Source organism: Gopherus flavomarginatus, chromosome 20, assembly GCF_025201925.1.
Source record: "Gopherus flavomarginatus isolate rGopFla2 chromosome 20, rGopFla2.mat.asm, whole genome shotgun sequence".
Classification (NCBI taxonomy): domain Eukaryota; kingdom Metazoa; phylum Chordata; order Testudines; family Testudinidae; genus Gopherus; species Gopherus flavomarginatus.
The window spans coordinates 19,859,894-19,877,082 of NC_066636.1; the positions used below are offsets into that span (position 1 = coordinate 19,859,894).

Sequence of the window (17,189 nt, forward strand, 5' to 3'; positions counted from 1 at the left end):
CCCATCCTGTCTCGACTGACGTGGACGGTTGCCACTGAAACAGGCCTGAGAGCAACAGCTCCTCTGATTAGAAGAGCAGCCTTGGATTGGAGGAGAGGGCCCCTCTCTGCATACGGTGGAGCTTCTTATAAACTCATGGAAGATAACATGTTGGTGGGCTTGAAACCGAAGGGGACTGAGAGGATAGTGTGGATGGAAAATGGAAATATGTGGCACAAAGCTAACAAGCAAAGCTTCTCCCCCGATCCTGCAAAGGTGTCATCATGGACAAAGCCTATGGGCCTTGTGGTCCTTTGCAGCAAGACCCTGGATTGGGGGAAGGGGTGGCTGATGTGTTGTGCTAGTTCTATGAGAAGAAGCAGAGCTGAAGCCCTAAGCAACAGGCCCAAACCAGGTTCTGGGCCTAGTGTCACTTCTTCCTGGGTGGAGGGCTCAGCTCCAGAAGCCTCATGGGCACTGAATGGGCATATGGTGCCTAATGCAATGGGGCTCCAGTGCATGAGTGGGCACCTAAGGGTACCTCGACACTGCATGGCAAAGTTGGGTGCGGGAGAACCTGCTCGTGTGGACTTGGTGTTTTCAAGCACGAGCGTCTACACTGCATCGTAAATCTGGGTTTACAATTGCTGGACCAGGTCTCCCAGCCATAGGGTGACCAGATGTCCCAATTTAATAGGGACAGTCTTGATTTTTGGGTCTTTTTCTTATATAGGCTCCTATTATCCCCCACCCCCATCCTGATTTTTCACACTTGCTGTCTGGTCATCCTACCCAGCCATGCTAACACGTTCACACAGACCCTCTGATTGGGCGCTGTGGCTTGAACTGTGTCCCTGCTGCAAAATGGCAGGCTTTGGATCGGAGTCTCAGTGAGACTTGGGCTTGGACTGCCCTCTCCAGGTGGGTCCTAAGACCTGGGTCCTGAGTGCTTGCTGACCGGAGTCAGACAGATTTGTGTGGGAATGGGGGGCAGGTTGGGCTCAAACCTGAGTCTGGGCCTGGGTTTACCTTGCAGTGTAGACATACCCTCATATAATAGAAAATGGAACTGTGCTGGATAGACCTTTCTGTCTGAAAAATGACTCTTCCCCTTTATTAATGTTACGAAAGGTCCATTCTCTCCTCAGGCGGCTAGCAAGGGAGCTGATCAGTGCCTTGTGGGCTGGCTCTTTGGCCCATAGAAACTGAAACCCATCAAAGCATCCCTGAGGGGTTAGATGGTTCCAGCCTCTCGTCACTACTGACTTCAGCTGGATTGGACTAGGTGACCTCCATATCCTGGCTTTCCAGCCCCCTGAGCAATACAAGCCCATTCATCAGGGTTTGGCGGCTTAGTTTTGGCTTTCTAGAGCAATGTGACTGGGCTGGAATGTTGACATTGGCGTAACGGTGAGGCCTAGTGGCTATGGGGCTCGTCCAAGGAGTGGGTTTGATTCTTCACTCTGCTGCTCACCTCCTGCGGGACTATAGGGAGGTCACTTTGTGCCGTAGTTTCCCCATCTCTAAAAGAGTGATGATGATACTGACTTTTTTTGGTAACATGCTTTGAAACCTATGGATAAAAATGATGATATAAGAGCTTGGCATTATAAACAGAAGCCAAGGTGCTATTCCCCACTATGGTGCTAGTAAAGAGAGGAAGAAAGGGAGGTGTGTGTGGTAGTGTGGGATTCAGGCTCAAAGTACAAAGCTTGGCTTATCTTGCACAGAAGCTAGCAACCTCTTACTATAGCTGCCCCTCTAGCTCAAGGGGGAGGGATCTGTGCTTTGGGGCTGAAGGGCTGCAGTTGAAATCCTCCTGATGTTCCCTAGGGGGAGTTGTAAAAATAAACTATATCTATGCTGCTCAGCCCCAGACGTTGGGATCACGCACCTGGACATCTGCTGAAATGCAGCCACTTCTGGGGTGGAACTCTTCAGCATGACACAACATTGCCCCTTAATGCAAATGATATGTTGATTACCATTGGCTGACGGAGGGGCTAGAAATAAGAACTAACTCCACCCCCACCAAACCCACTCACCAAAGGAAATAAAACTGACACCTGGAGAATCAGTCCTGGCAAATCACTTGTATTACAGTAATGCCTGGACTCTAGAGGCCCCAGCTGTGATCACTCTGCTGTGCACTGCACATCTCCATAGTAAATGCTAGGCCCTGCCTCAGGTCTCTTTCCCCTCCCAGCCTCTGTGGATGGTAACAGACACACGGAGAGGGAAAGGGACTTGCCTCTAGTCACAACAGGTTGGAACCAGGAACACAAACCAAATCTCCCTCCTGAGTCCCAACCCAGCACCACATCCACCAGACGCCTGCAGGGGGCGGTGTGAAGCCTTGCTGTGCTATCCCTTGGGCCTGATCAAACCAATCAGAAACCCAGCCAGCGCTAGGGTCATGCTCTGTCAGAGCCCCAAGTACCAGGGGTGACCCAGGCTCCGTTGCTGTGCTGGGATTGTTACGGGCACCCTAGCACATGGGTTTGGTTATAAACAATGCTGATGATAGAAATGTTTTGGAGATTTTAAGAAGTGATTCTACCCAACGAAAATTAAGGCATCCAGCAATGTGGGGCACCTCAATTTTTAGGAACCCAAAATGAGACCACCACCCCCTGCCCAGAAAAGGGACTGGTTAACAGGAAGTGAGTGCTCCAGGGAAGCGGCGGCTAGAAAAAAGAGCATCAGATAAATGTAGGTTCTGGAAGGCCAGTCACATGGCTACAACCACTCTTCCTTGCCATGTTTGCTGTTAGCAGTGATCCCAGTGCAGAGAGACACGTCTTTAGCTGGACTCTGGCTTGACAACTGATTCCGCTGGTTGACAATTGCAATCAAAAATGGTTTTCAACCCACAAAAAAAATTTCACGCTAGTCCTGACTCCAAGTCCCTTGCTCCTTGGGGAGGTATTTCTGGCAGCACAAAGTGCATGCAGAAAGCTACCCAAGGGGAACGGTAACATTTTGCGTGGATATAAAGGACCTCCCAAAGTGCAGGGCAACGGAGAATCAGCTTCCCTGCATCCTGCTCTAACTACTAGACCTTGGTATCTGTTAACGCCTGCCCACTGGCATGCAGAATAACCGCAGCTAGCACATGATGTATTGATTACACCCTACTGACATGCTGTGATGGGTTCCGGGCAACTGTCGCCCTCAGTGCATTGGTTTGATTTTAAACTTTGATGTGTAGCTGCAGGCCAGTCGCTCAGCGCTGCCTTATCCTTCGCTCACCAGAGTTTGGGGAAAACGTGGGCCTATTACACATGCATTGCAGTGAGGTCTCCTTCCTATGTGAAGGTCTGATCTGGGACAGGGTTAGCAGGGTTCTCTCAACCCTGAATAACTCCCCATTGCTGCAGGACAGATCCTGACCTCAATCCAGGGGCCACTAGAGTGACTCTAGGCCTGCGGCAGAATCCCATGCAGCATGGCTATGGGGACCTCTGCTTGGCTTTGTGACGATGCATCCTCCCTGCCTTTAAAAATAAAATGAATGGCAGCTGATGCGGTGCATTTTCAGCATGCCTCGCCTGTGAGCGCTGGCAGCCTACGGCCGGGGGAATGCAAAGCACTTGGTGCCCCTTAGCCCATACGGTACAAGCTGTCCCTTTCCTTTCAGGGTCTGAGCGCCAGGGCAGCCCACAGAGCATTGTTCCCTCTGCTCCCTCAACTTCTACGCCCCAGACTTCCTGGGGCACCCAGGCCAAAGCTATTGCAGAGAAGGAGGAAGAAGGAGCTTTTATGATTTCATGGCAAAGGCTTAGGTATTCCCCCTCCCCTCTTCCCCCCCCCCCCGTGGTTAAAAGGATTCCAGGCTGGAGAGAGGACAGAGTGGAGGGGGCGAGAGATACTGGGTATGAGTCAATGACCTTTTGGAAGGTCCTGCTTAAGGGTCTGATCCTGTCAGGTGCTGAGTTCTTTCAAATCTTATTGACTTCAGTGAGACTGCTTGCCAGAGGAAGGATCTCAGGATGAGGCCATTAGTCCATATAATACAATATCATACTTAGGAGCAACCACATTCCCCAGGCCTCGGACATTTCCACTAGCTTTGCAATGAGTTGGCCCTGAGGCCCTGCTCCTGCCCCCAATGAAATCCATAGCAAAAATCCCAGTGATTTCAAGAGGAGCAGGATTCGACCCAATATCACTTTCCCTGCTCGAACCAGACCCTTCCCTGAATTTTCACTGCTGCTGGTGCAAGAGCCTTCTCCTCCGCAGCTCGTGCCATATGGAATATTCTCCCTGCACTGCTGTACATCAGCATCTCAGTGACCATTATGCAGCCCTTACTCAGGGCTCATCCACATGGTGAGTTAGTGCACAGATAGCCAGGACGTGAAGCTACAGCGTGCCACTTTGCTGCGCACTAACTCACCATGTAGACACTGCTACTGTGCAGTGAAAGTCCTGGAATGATGGTAAATGACCACACAGTGCATTAGTGCATGGCTCTGTACATTCACACACTGGCTTGCTGCACATCAACTCACCACGTAGCTGCTATGGGGAGAGTTGCACTGAGGAGCTTCTTCATAATGGGTGGGGGCTTCAGGATAGCGCTGTGTTGTTTGTGCACCAGACAGAGGCACCATTAAGTAACAATTTCCAAAAGTAGCAATTGCTTGCTCTTGCCTAGAGGTTGCAACCAACATCAGGGCCCTGTTGTGGTAGGTGCTGCACAGTCACATAACAAGAGACATCCCTGCTGCAAAGAGCTTGAACTCTAAATGGGCAAATGAAGCCTTATTCCCGTTTTACTGATGGGGAACTGAGAAATGAAGTGACTCCCCCGAAGTCACACAGAGAATTGCCCTTGGCAGAGCCAGAAACAGAACCCAAATTTTCTGAGTTCCAGCCCAGCGTTGTAACCCCACATGACCATCCAGCTTCTCAATTACATTCTCAGATTCTTCCTTCGGGCTGAAATTTTCCATGCTTGATCTCAACCTAGAGGCTATACACTGGAGCAAAATCCACAGAGCAATTAATAAGTTAGTGAAACAGTGGAATTTTGGGGGAGGGGAGGAGAGGGGGTTAATTTTTTTAAAAATGTATTTGCTCAGTTAAAATTGATACAGACTAACATGCTACCACTCTGAAATATTCAGGTAACCCTCTGCCTAGAACCTAGAGTCATGGGGTAAATGATCAGGTCTTTGCTGAACATGTGCTAGGATGTAAAATTCACTAGCATTTTGCATCTGTCTGTGTCTTCCTCACAACTCCTAGACATCATTATTCCCTTATCATGCTCAAAGAAAAACCCCTCACTTTGATTTGTTCATTTCTACTGTTTCAGCTGTTTTTTTTTCTAGAAATGCAGTCTCTGCACCAACCCCAACCATACAAAAATCATGAATCAGCCTCCCCCCACTATGAAATTGGCTTAAAAATAAGCATTACTTTTTAAGTGATCTTTTAAATTAATACTTTTAGTTCTTTCCCTTTGCTTTGTGGTTTCTGAACTTTTAGGCTACCATTTCTCTAGAACCATAAAGGCTAGAAACTTACTGGGTTGTTTAATGAAAGCTGAGATACTCACCTAGTCACATGCTTCCAGAAGCTCGGGCTTTGAGAACACTAAGTATGAGACTTGTAATAAAATCTCAAATTAGCAACCTTGGAAACAAATACTTTTTGGCCTTGACAGCTTGAGCAAGGGAGCTGATCTAAGGAGCAAATTGTAAAGGACAGGGGAAGTATTTCTGTGGGCAAGGTGGGAGAACAGGGGAAGGATACTCCAGGCAATGCTGCACCTGGATGTTCTGGGGGTGTGCATTATGCAGCAAAGCTTTTTGCACACCCAGACTTTACTCAAGATCCTCTTTCCTGGGCATGGCCGGCCACAGACCCTTACCCACCCACTCCTGCAATAGACCCCTAGCTTCCAGGCGAGTTACTGTGTTGCACAGGACAGCGTGGTCATGGGGGCTGGAGGGGGCTGTGTAGGTAGGGGATGCTGGGGGGTTGCAATGAAGTCAGGTGCCTGTTGGCACGTGCAAGGGCGAAAGGCCGCACGAGACGGTGCACGGGGCCGGCGCAGTTTCTGTCGCGCACCAGGGGAGGAGCCGCTGGTGCCGCGCGCGCTACCCCTCCCCATCAAGCCCACACCAGGGGCGCGCAAGCGCAGTGTGGCGGGTGGTGGCGCAGCGCTGTGATTGGCTCAGGGCCGGAGGTGGGCGGTGCCCGAGTGTCCCGTGTCCCCGGGAAAGACGTCCGGGCGGAAACCCGGCGGGCGGAGGGTTCGGAGTGGCGCACCAGCCCCCCCCGACGGGAGAGAGTCGAGCGGCGAGCAGGAGGCGGCGGCGCAGCGAGAGGGTCCCGGAGCCCAGACCGGCCTCGGCCAGACACCCGCCCCGGGCGGGGACCCCGAGCGCGGGGATGGAGCTGGCCACGGGTAACTTACCGCGCCCCCCGCCTCCGGGTCTCCCCGCCACGCCCCCCTCCGGGTCCCCTGCCGAGCCCCTCTCCGGCCCCCCGCTCCGGGTCCCCCCCGCCGCGCCCCCCTCCGGGTCCCCTGCCGAGCCCCTCTCCGGCCCCCCGCTCCGGGTCCCCCCCTGCCGAGCCCCTCCGTGGCTCTTCCCGCGCCCCCGCCGAGCCCCCCTCCGGCCCCCCTCTCCGGGTCCCCTGCCGAGCCCCTCTCCGGGTCCCCTGCCGAGCCCCGCTCCGGGTCCCCTGCCGAGCCCCTCTCCGGCCCCCCGCTCCGGGTCCCCCCCGCCGAGCCCCTCCATGGCTCTTCTCGCCCCCCCCCGCCGCGCCCCTCTCCCGTCCCCCGCCTCCGGGTCCCCCCCGCCGCGCCCCCCTCCGGGTCTCCCCCTCGGGTCCGCTGCCGCGCCCCCCCTTCGGGCCCCTCCCTCCAGGTCCTCCGCCGCGCCCTCCTCAATGGCTCTTCCCGGTCCCCTGCTCCGGGTCCCGCCCCGCCGCGCCCCTCCCCGGTCCCCCGCTCCGGGTCCCCTGCCGAGCCCCCCTCAGTGGCTCTTCCTGGTCCGTCCCCCCCCCCCGGCAACCTCCCCTCAATGCTCCCTCCAGGTCCCCCCCGCTCCAGGTCCGCTGCCGAGCTCCCCTTAATGGCTGTTCCAGGTTCTCCCCCTCTGGTCCCCCCGTTCCGGGCCCCTCCCCGAGCCCCCCCCAATGCCCCCTTTGGGTCTGATGCTGCGCCCCCCTCCCCGGCCCCCCTTCCGGGTCCCCTGCCCAGCTCCCCTCAGTGGCTCTGCAGTCCCCTTGCCGAGCCCTGTGTGTAAGCGCTCCCTGTCAGCCCCTCCCGGGTCCCTGACTCAGCCCCTCCTCCGTTCTCCCCCTTAGCTCCATCCCCGCGACCCCCTGCCTCGTCTCTCCGCTCCCGCCCCCCATCGGCCTTTGCACGAACCCCCGTCCTCAGCCGCTTCCAGGAGTCCCTACTCCCCTGTCTTCTCCCTCATCCCTTCCCGAGAGCACTCCCCCCGCTCCCCTCTTCTCCCTTCTCCGCCCCTGTGGCCTTATTCCCCAATATCCCACCTTAGGGTGACCAACAGCAAGCGTGGAAAATCGGGACAAGGGGCTGGGGGTAATAGGCGCCTATAGAAGAAAATACCCCAAATATTGGGACTGTCCCTATAAAATAGGGACATCTGATCACCTTGTCCCACCTCTGCCCCATCACTCTCAGCTGTTCCCCACGGTACCCACGAGCGGTCCAGCTGGTTACGCAGCCCTAAGAAAGGTCGCTGCTCGCCCTCACTCACTCTGCTCCAACTCTCCTTTTCCGCCTCGCACCTCTCACTACTGCTTCCTCCATCTTTCCCCTTTACTCCGTTGCTTCAGCGCCAGGCAGGGGCCAACTCTCCCTCTCCTCTGCCCCCTTTCTGGCTGATGATTTTTCCCTTCTCGAGTTTTATTTTTCTGTGTTATCTCCTTGACTCTTATTATTTTTCAATACACTTAAGAGTGACTTTGTTAGACAAACAGCTGCAGGTAGTGTTTTCTTTGTGGACTCTCTCTCTCCTGTGATAAGCAGTTAGGGACCCATGTGTCTGATGCCTCAATGCAAGGTTTAATTTGTTTAATTGGTCTCACTAAACTTTCTCTCTTAGGCTAGTCAGCTCTGATAAATGAGGTTGAAGTTGGGTAACATCTTCCTTAGGCTACACTGGTCACAACGTCATTAGTTTTGAAACAGCTTTATCTTAAGTGCTGTTATTGTGTCCTCAGAGGGTTGTTTTGGTTTTCTAATACAGTGTCCTTTCAGTCTTGGTATGAAAGGGTGATGAGCTGCCCTCTTGTTTTTTGAATGCTATACAAGTGCTAAGTTAGTATTTGGTGAAGGTGTGTGTGTGTGTGTGTGTGTGTGTGTGTAACACAAACCTGTTCACTTGAAGTTGCAGTGCGAACAGAAACTTTAGGAGATGCTGATGACTAAGTAAAGGCTGTTAGATTTCCTGTGTCATAGGTTAATGGTGTGGATAGGGGTGAACATAATGGGGATTCCTAGCCCTATCTGTTTACTACTCTTGTGTATTTTTAGACTGGCTACCCTCAGTGGCTCACAGCAGTTAAAGATGGAAAAGCTATATTATACCATCAAGTCCAACCCTGTCTATTGCACCTGATATGCATCCACAGGGTTATAGGTGAATGACCATGCATTCCCCTATATCTGCATCATTGGTTCTTCTCTTGAATTCAAAAGGAAAAATGGGTGTTTACTCCCAGTGTTTACTCACAATGTAAAGTCTTTTACTTTCAGTCTTATTTATCTCTTGATCTTTTGACTAATTCCAATGCAGTAAAGAGTTTGTCACATGCCTTCAACTGGGGACTTTGCACTGCCCTGGCAGGGAGATGGACTTCATCAAAGTTTCTAATGCTTATGATACATCAGTAAGTATTGACACCCTCAGTATACTAGGCCTTTCATGAACAAAGATGCAGGTGAGGTTCCTGCCTTGAGAACATTAATGACGACACCAGGGATATGTTACTTATGTTAACGCCTGAGGTAGAAAAGGAAATACACCTCTACCCTGATATAACGCTGCCCTGATATAACACAAATTTGGATATAATGCGGTAAAGCTGCACTCTGGGGGGGTGGGGCTGTGCACTCTGGCGGATCAAAGCAAGTTCGATATAACGCGGTTTCACGTATAACATAGTAAGATTTTTTGGCTCCTGAGGACAGTGTTATATCGAGGTGTATGCACTTGAACATCTTTATTTTTCATAAAGTGGGAGCAAACTTCTAGCAACCTTAATTAATGGGTTTCCTCCCAAATACTACCCAAGCGAACTTTAAAAAAGAAAAAAAATAAAATCAAAGCTTCATGTTTGCACTCTGCAAAATATTTCCTAATTGGGGCATGCTCTGAAATAGCCCAAGATTCTACTATAATAGCTTGTCCTGCCAGAAGCACTAGGGCATATGTTAATTCTAATGGAAGTCAATAGCTGCATAAATGTTTGTGTCAGAAGTCAGTATTTTCTGACTTGGTCTTGGCTAGAACCCTGGTCTTGCAAAGAGCTCCACTTAGCCAGACTCATAGTGAAGTCAGCGGGGCTCTGTGCAGGCAGAGGGGTCTGTCTACCTGTGCAAAACTTATTGCAGGATCAGGGCCAAAGTAGTTTAATAAAGAACACTAAGGCCCTGACCTTGAGTGGTGCTGAGCAATCTCAGTTCCCATGGTGGTCAGTGGAAGTTCTTCAGCACCTTGCAGGTTTAGATTCTTGAACAGAATAATCAACTTTTATTTTCTGCAGGTGGCTGCCAAGTCAAACAAGATGTCATTTTATTTTATGGTCCTATAGAAATGAAATAATATATACTTTTTTGCACAATTATATTAATATTAAAGAAAAGATCGAGAGGGGATAAAGCCACTATTAGAAGTCCAAGAGCGTTGTTCATTTCTCATTTGGTATTTGTCATGAATAATAAATACTACTTTTGAATTACAGTGGCACTCACAGGGCACAATGGTTCTTCATTGTGCTAGGCTCCCATTGCTCTTCTAGTTCCTGCCCCAAGGAGCTTGTATCTAAGATAAAATCCAGGTGGGTGAGTGAGGATGAGGGCAACTATGACAGGAAGTAGTGCAAAACTTGCAGGGTTGAGGGTTGCTTTTTAATGATAAACAAGCGGGACAGTGATGTCACTGGTTCCTTCTGGCCACCTGCCTCATCGTTAGGTTATTAAAATATTTTCACTTGCAAGAGAGTAATAACTAATCATTTTAATTTGGTTAGGCTACTCTGATGTGAACCAAATAGGATTAATGTTAACAAACTAGAAATCTACATGGCTTGCAAATGCCATCTTTGTGTGTAAATACTACTTTCTGATATAAATCAGAATGGACTATGCTGTCATCCTGCCGGGTCACACTAAGGATTTAGTTTTATTAGAAGCCTGTTGTCTGTCATGTGCCTGCTATTTTTAATGGTGCCAAATACAAGATAGAGATGCATCCTGCTGATAAATGTTGGAAAGCAAGGCTTTATTTTGCTGTGCAGCATGTATTTTGTGTGCATGAGTATACAGGCCAGAAGAAATTCATTGCCTTGAAGTGAGCGTAGTGAGGCAATGACAGGTTTAAAAACAAGACTTGAGTTTACAAATCCTAATCTGATGAGGAAAGGGAGTCTCTTGGCTTGATAATTAAAGGTTACCTCACTGTGGAACAGTAGATGCTGTGTGCTTTCACTGTGGGTGAAAAGGCTCATGACTCACCGACTTCAACTGTTGAGCAGCTTGGACAAACCCATGCTTAAGGGAAACAGTCCTTGCATTGATGTTCGATAGTGGGAGTCGCTATGTAAGGAATGTAATAACGGGACAGGTATTCTGTATGGTTTCAGGAGGCAGTGTTGCCTAGTGATTACACTATGGACACAGGACTCTGATGTCTGCCACTGAGTTGCTGTGACAATTTATGATCAATTTACCTGTCTGTAAAATGGGAATAATACTTAAGCATTCCTGAGTGTTCAGGTGTAAGAGTGAAACCTTTCCTTTTGCTTTTGTTTGGTGATGAGCTCCTGTGTCCTAATAACCAAATGCTACCACAGGTTAGCAAAAATGGCAGCCTTTGCTTGGGAGATATCTGATGGTGAAAAAGGAGTGTGTTGCTAATGAAAAATAAGATGTACTGGCAAAGTAGTTGTGTGGCAGCTGGAACAGCTGTTACCTTTGCATCTCCCTTTGCGGAATACCAGATTTGAAGAATTTTTTTTAAAATGTCTATCCATTTTTATGGACTAAAAAAGTCAATTTATACTGGGAGTGGGTGAATTCAGCTGGTAGTGTATTTAAATTAATATATTTTAAAGGTAAATCCAAGGACGAAATCTGTTATGCATGCACATCTTTAAGGGCTTGTTCCCTTCCGTCCTGTCTTCTGGTTGATCCTGCCATGAAGTCATAGACTCTATTTACAGTTTCCCCATCATTGCCATAGCACCAGACTGTGCTGCTGCAAAAAACAGTGTTATAACTTCATTGCAGGATGGAGCAACAAGAAACACTATACTGTGTTGTGGGGAGAGTTATACAAGCACAAGGAGTCAATTATAGAAATGAGGGTTGAGGACCTTTTAGGTCCCTTCTAGCTCATCCCCTAATCAACACGGGATTGAGCCCTGTAATATGTTTTCTGATGCATTGTCCAGTCCTCTTGCTTTGGGAGACTGCTCCATAGTTTAATGAACTTCCAGATACTCAGAATTAATTTTCGTTTGTTTAGCTTCATCCTGTTTATCTGTAATTATATCCATCCTCCTAAACTGCTTTCCCACCAGTGGATGAAATTGTAACTTTGTTGAAATAAATTGAATCAGGATTTCACCATTTGTGTTTTATGCATGTGAAATTCCTCCAAACTTAATATAAGTGTTTGCAGGTCTGAGTGGGTTATATTTAGGTCTGTAAACTTTCCTTGGGACTTGGTCTCTCCAGCACCTTAATTTTTGTTACTCTTCTCCAGAGTTTGCTATCTTTCTGATGAGACCACTTAAAGCTCTGGGCATCCCAGAGCAATATCTAATCTTTGCTCCCCGACATGATGCTTTTGCAGTCTAAAATGGCATTGCTGTCTTTTTTGGTCAGTATTGCAAAAAGAGATGCTGAATATCAGGCAAGTAAATATCTTTGCCTAAATCGTTTTTTCCTCAAGTATCACAGCTGTAAAAGTTTTTTAAACAGGTTTACCATAATTTACTCTTTAATATGTCTGGTAAGCTGTATGAAAACCGAAGAAATATCTATACTGTCCAGAAACTTACTAAATCAAAGATAGTGTAAGAATCAGTGCCTAGTAGTGTAGTTAAATCTCTTATGGCCTTATTTTCAGAGGTGCTGAGTGCACTCAGCTCCTGTGGGAGGTCAGTGAGAATTGAGACAGCTCAGTAGGTTTGAGAATTGGGCCACTAAGTATTTCCAGCCTAAACCCTGACTTCTATGCAGGTGCAGTTTTCTCAAACTTTCTGTCCGTGCAGATAGCCAATAAGAAAACTACTTGTGTTTGTTTATATTAGATAAGTGCCTACTACTTGGCTGAAGTGGGGGAAAGATTCTAACTTGATTCAGTAGGTATTATAATTACTGTAATGATCTGTAATGTAACTGCGTGGCTAAGAAACCAGTGTTACAGTTGCATAGGGGTCATTCACACCTTGTTTGGCGCCTTTGAAGCTAACTGGCTCTGGCACTGTATGAACATGTGAGAGTCTGTATTTACTCATGCTTGGAAATGTAATGAGAGCATACATTGCTTCAACTGTTCTTGGAAGTGTAATGTTAGGTTTTTTTTCATGCTTTTACAGTGTTTTCTTTTTGTCAAATTCTAGCATAAAAAAGGCTTAATTGTGTAAAACTTCCATTTCACCCACTCATTTCTGCATTGTCTTCCCATTGCCAGCACAGCCCTTCACTCTCCTGAGGAGGTTAAATGTAGCCCTGTGAATGTTACAGTATAGAGGTCTTTGGGACAAAACCTTACAGTCCAGAATTCTGTCTGCTTTGCATGGATATTAAAGATCCGATGGCAGTCTTCATAAGAGTCCTGGTTTACTCTGGGTACCTCAGGCCAACCATTCCTCCTCCCTTAAGTTGTGCAGCCTCCTGTAGACTGTTGTTATGACTGATTGCCATCATTTCCCCTGCAGGTGACTGCATTAGACATGTACTGTACGTATATACACCTCTACCCAGATATAACGCTGTCCTCAGGAGCCACAGGATGGATGGTGCTAAATAATAATGTTGAAACTTAGATGGACACAAGTATTGTTTGAAAATTAGTCACTGAACACACGTAGTTCACTGCTCTTAGTATGAAACACTGTACTTTAATAATAATACATATTAACATAATGTATACTTAAGTTTCAGTCTTTGGTCAGTTACTCTGTCTTGGCGGTGCTCTGAAACTGAAAGCTAGAGGTTTTTAATTTAACCTGAGAGAGAGACACTTTAGAACTAATACATGAAATTAAGGGTGAAGTCAGTCATGCATTTACTAGATAGTGGTGATGTGGGTAGGACCTCAGTGTTGCTCAGACAGCCTCCTTTCTGTCTAGAGACCTTTTCACATTTCATACTTCTTTGAGGTTTAACCTCTAGATTCTTTCAAACCCAATTGGGTTTGAAACATTTTATGCTATCAGCCTTAATGTTGAAATTGGTTAGGTCATATTTTAATTCTAGCACAAAAATACAATTAATTAGGAAGATGCAACTTACAAAAAGTGTAATTGCTGTTTTTTTACAAAAGTTAAAACTTCCTTAATTTAGAAAGGCGGGACATCTCTGTTTCAAAATGTTTTGAAACTACTTACTTTTAGCATTATTACTATTTTTGCTTAGCAGCTGCTTTTTGTAATGTGCTTGTAGCTTTTGGACCCAGGATATTCAGTTAAAAATGTCTTGCCTCCTGTGTCTGAAAACCGCACTTGGGGGGAGAATACAATTTGCTATCCTGCAGTGGGTCACCTCATGACAAACAGTCGTCATTCAAGTTGAAACTTAATACATTTTGGCTTTTCGGATGTCTCAAACTGGGACAGATCTTCACTTGGGCGATCTGAACTGATGAGTTTTTGACAATGAGAGGAGAATAGGTATCCTTCCTCAAGGCTGCCCAATAACCAGGAATTATGTGTATATTGTCTTTTTATACAATGCTAAACACATAGTCAGCACTTAGCAAATATAATAAAGGTGTTGGATCACATCAGGCTCGTGTTTGTAGTCTCTGCATTGTTACTAGTCTTGCTTTGGTGTGTGTTGGCTATTTTAGAGTGCATTAGACACCTAACCAACATTGCATATGTCTGATCAGCAATGTGCTTGGGAAGGAAGAGAGGTGTCTAAAACCCAAATGTGACACAAGTTAGAAACCACCCTGAAAGGCTTCGTGTTTTGGATCTCGTGTCTGGAACAAGGCCAATTATGTAGTTTGCTTTGCGAATAGCTATTTTGATAAGGAGCAGAGTTTGGTCAGTACAGGTGTTGGACTGCTTCACACTCGGCAGTCTTTCCTGCCTAGCCTCAGGATTTTAACATGAATATTCCATTCAGGAAGGTTTTCAGTGCAAGAATAGGGAGGCCATATTTATAGGAGAAACAAAAAGAATGTACCACTTCACTCTGCCCTAAAGGTGGAGTCCTGATTTAATGCAGGTTTTTAGCGGGTTTCTGGGTTTGAGGTTTTGACAGTAAAGTTAAGATTTAGGTGTGCCAGGTCATTGCAGCACACATGGGGCTTCACAATACAAGACCCCACTTTGGGGTGATTACTTCCGTGTAACTGTACATTGTGATAAGGGAGGAAGAAAACATTGTACAGTGCTTGCATCCAGATGCATCCTTGCTCTTTAACTGATGAAATTGGTTCCCGATGGCATGTTGTGTTGTCTCGTGTTCAGGGACTTCCTTATAGGGTTGTGGTATGGGTGACACAAGTCCTATTTCAGAATTGTAAAATGTTTGAATATTTAAAAAAAAAAACGATGAGCACTTTCAACTTGGTCAGCCTCCAAAGCTGTCTCAAATTGTAGGTCTTGTTCTTGTAGGCGTGTTTGTTATAGCTCACATTTATTTATTTATTTAAAAAGTTGCATCTTCTGTCACATGTCATCTGAGGATCGCCAAGCACTTTGCAAACATTTAAGCGTCACAATACTCCTGTTTAAAACGCTCTCTCATCCAAGTTTTACAGTGGGGGGGAGGGGGATATTGAGCCACAGAGGACAAACAAACAAAGCTGGGGAAGAGGTGTATGTGTTAAGTTTCATGTTCCTAGTGTATTTCTTTGGAGATATTTTTCTGGATTTATCTGAGATGTACAACACAGGGTTGCATTTAAGATCAATATTAATACTTAACTTGTGCAGTGGCCCTTATGAAATCATACATTTTACTAGAAAGTAGGAGTTTAACGTTCTAACAAAGCAGCTGTTCATCCCACTTCCTTTTCTTTACGTTTTAAAGTGTATATTTGATCATGTGAAAACTCTCAAGTTCTCAATCCTAGAACTAGTGTATTGGATGCAGGCACGAACAGTTCGTTTGATATGGTGGCTTTTACTTGTGTTCTGGTAAGATGCTTGGTAAAATTTTGATACTTAGTTCATTATGCTCTGGAAGACACAAGTGACTTTAAAAATGTATATAATGTGCTTAACTTACAGTAAGTGAATAAACATACTTCATCAATTGCAGTTTTATTCTTTTCCCTTTGGGGCAGGGACCATGACTGTAGTCTCTGTAAACTGCCGTGCAAAATTATGGTTCCATATGTTTGTTATTTTGATTGTAGCATGCTAATTAATATCAGAATTTTTTAATCTTGCTTTGCTACATAAACAATTGCAAGGTACTACTTGTATCCACTATTATGGTAACAGTGGATACTATACCATAAAAAGAACTGGAGTACTTGTGGCACCTTAGAGACCAACAAATATATTTGAGCAGAAGCTTTTGTGTGCTACAGCCCGCTTCATCAGATGCATAGGATGGAACATATAGTAAGAAGATGTATACACAGAACATTAAAAGGTGGAAGTAGCCATACCAACTCTAAGAGGCTAATTAATTAAGATGAGCTATTATCAGCAGGAGGAAAAAAAACTTTTTTGTGGTGATGGCCCATTTCAGACATTTGACAAGAAGGTGAGGATACTTAACATGGGGAAATAGATTCAATCTGGGTTCCATAAGTACTCCTGTTCTTTTTGCTGATGCAGACTAACACAGCTGCTACTCTGAAACCAGTGAATAGGATGTGTGCGTAACACTGTAATTCTGTTGCGTAGTTTGATGGTTTGGAAAATAACTCCTTTTTTCAGAAAGTTTGGCTGGTGCGTGTCTCATAAATGATCAGAAAAGCAGATGTAACTCAGAAGGACCCCGACAGATCAGCCTCGGTTTGTATTTGGGGCTGTATTTGTATGAATGCTATTCAGTCCTTTCTGAAAATCTGGCTCTAAACATTAGCAAATGGAATTTGAGCTTCATATACAACACACTGATTAAAGAGTTTGATTTGAAGGTAGGATTGTCCTAAGGACAGCAAGTTACTCATACAAACTGTTAACAGCTTTTTCCTCTCATGGACCCCAAAGGATGGATGCTCAGGATTTCTTTTTTTAGTTTGTTTTGCGTTTTTAAACTTGTCTATAGCCCGATCTTCATTAAAAACTTTTACTAGTATAATTTTGATTAGAGGTGTACTGTACTGGCAAAAGTCATAGTGTAGATGCAGTATGCTGTCAGAACCCCGTTTTTTATATTGGCATAACTCGTGTCGACGTTCTACATTAGAAGGATTTGCCAGTACAGCTTTACTAATTTGTCTAGTGCAGACATTAGCTGATTACAAAACTGTAGCATAGTATATTGTAGTAGTTCAGTCCTGTATGTAAGACTCCACTTGTTTTTGTGTTTTAAGCATCCAGGGGCACTACAACATTTATAACTGTTCTTGCAACATGGTTAACTTTTGCTGGGGGCTGCAAAAGTGGATTGTTAACTTCTGTAATTGTCTTGTGTGCTTAAGCTTTGCGTGAACAGTCTGAAGATTTTTGTACACTTAAATATTTGACCTTATCAATATAGCCTTGTTCAACCCAGTTTGGCAGTCTTGTGGGCTTGTCTCTTGCACTATCTACTGTGTGAATCCAGGGAGGAACCCTATGGCCAATACATAGTGAAT

At 46.3% G+C, this 17,189-nt stretch overlaps 1 protein-coding gene and 1 long non-coding RNA gene across 2 annotated transcripts in view; one reads left to right on the top strand and one right to left on the bottom strand.

Moving 5' to 3' along the window:
• LOC127038205 (uncharacterized) overlaps window positions 1-17,189 on the bottom strand; it is a 246,081-nt gene that overhangs the window by 48,935 nt on the left and 179,957 nt on the right. The window lies entirely within an intron of this gene.
• OTUD7B (OTU deubiquitinase 7B) overlaps window positions 6,296-17,189 on the top strand; it is a 73,352-nt gene continuing 62,458 nt past the window's right edge. The window contains exon 1 of the mRNA XM_050930684.1: window positions 6,296-6,400. The gene's annotated coding sequence lies outside the window, so the exon portion shown is untranslated. The remainder of the gene's footprint in view (window positions 6,401-17,189) is intronic.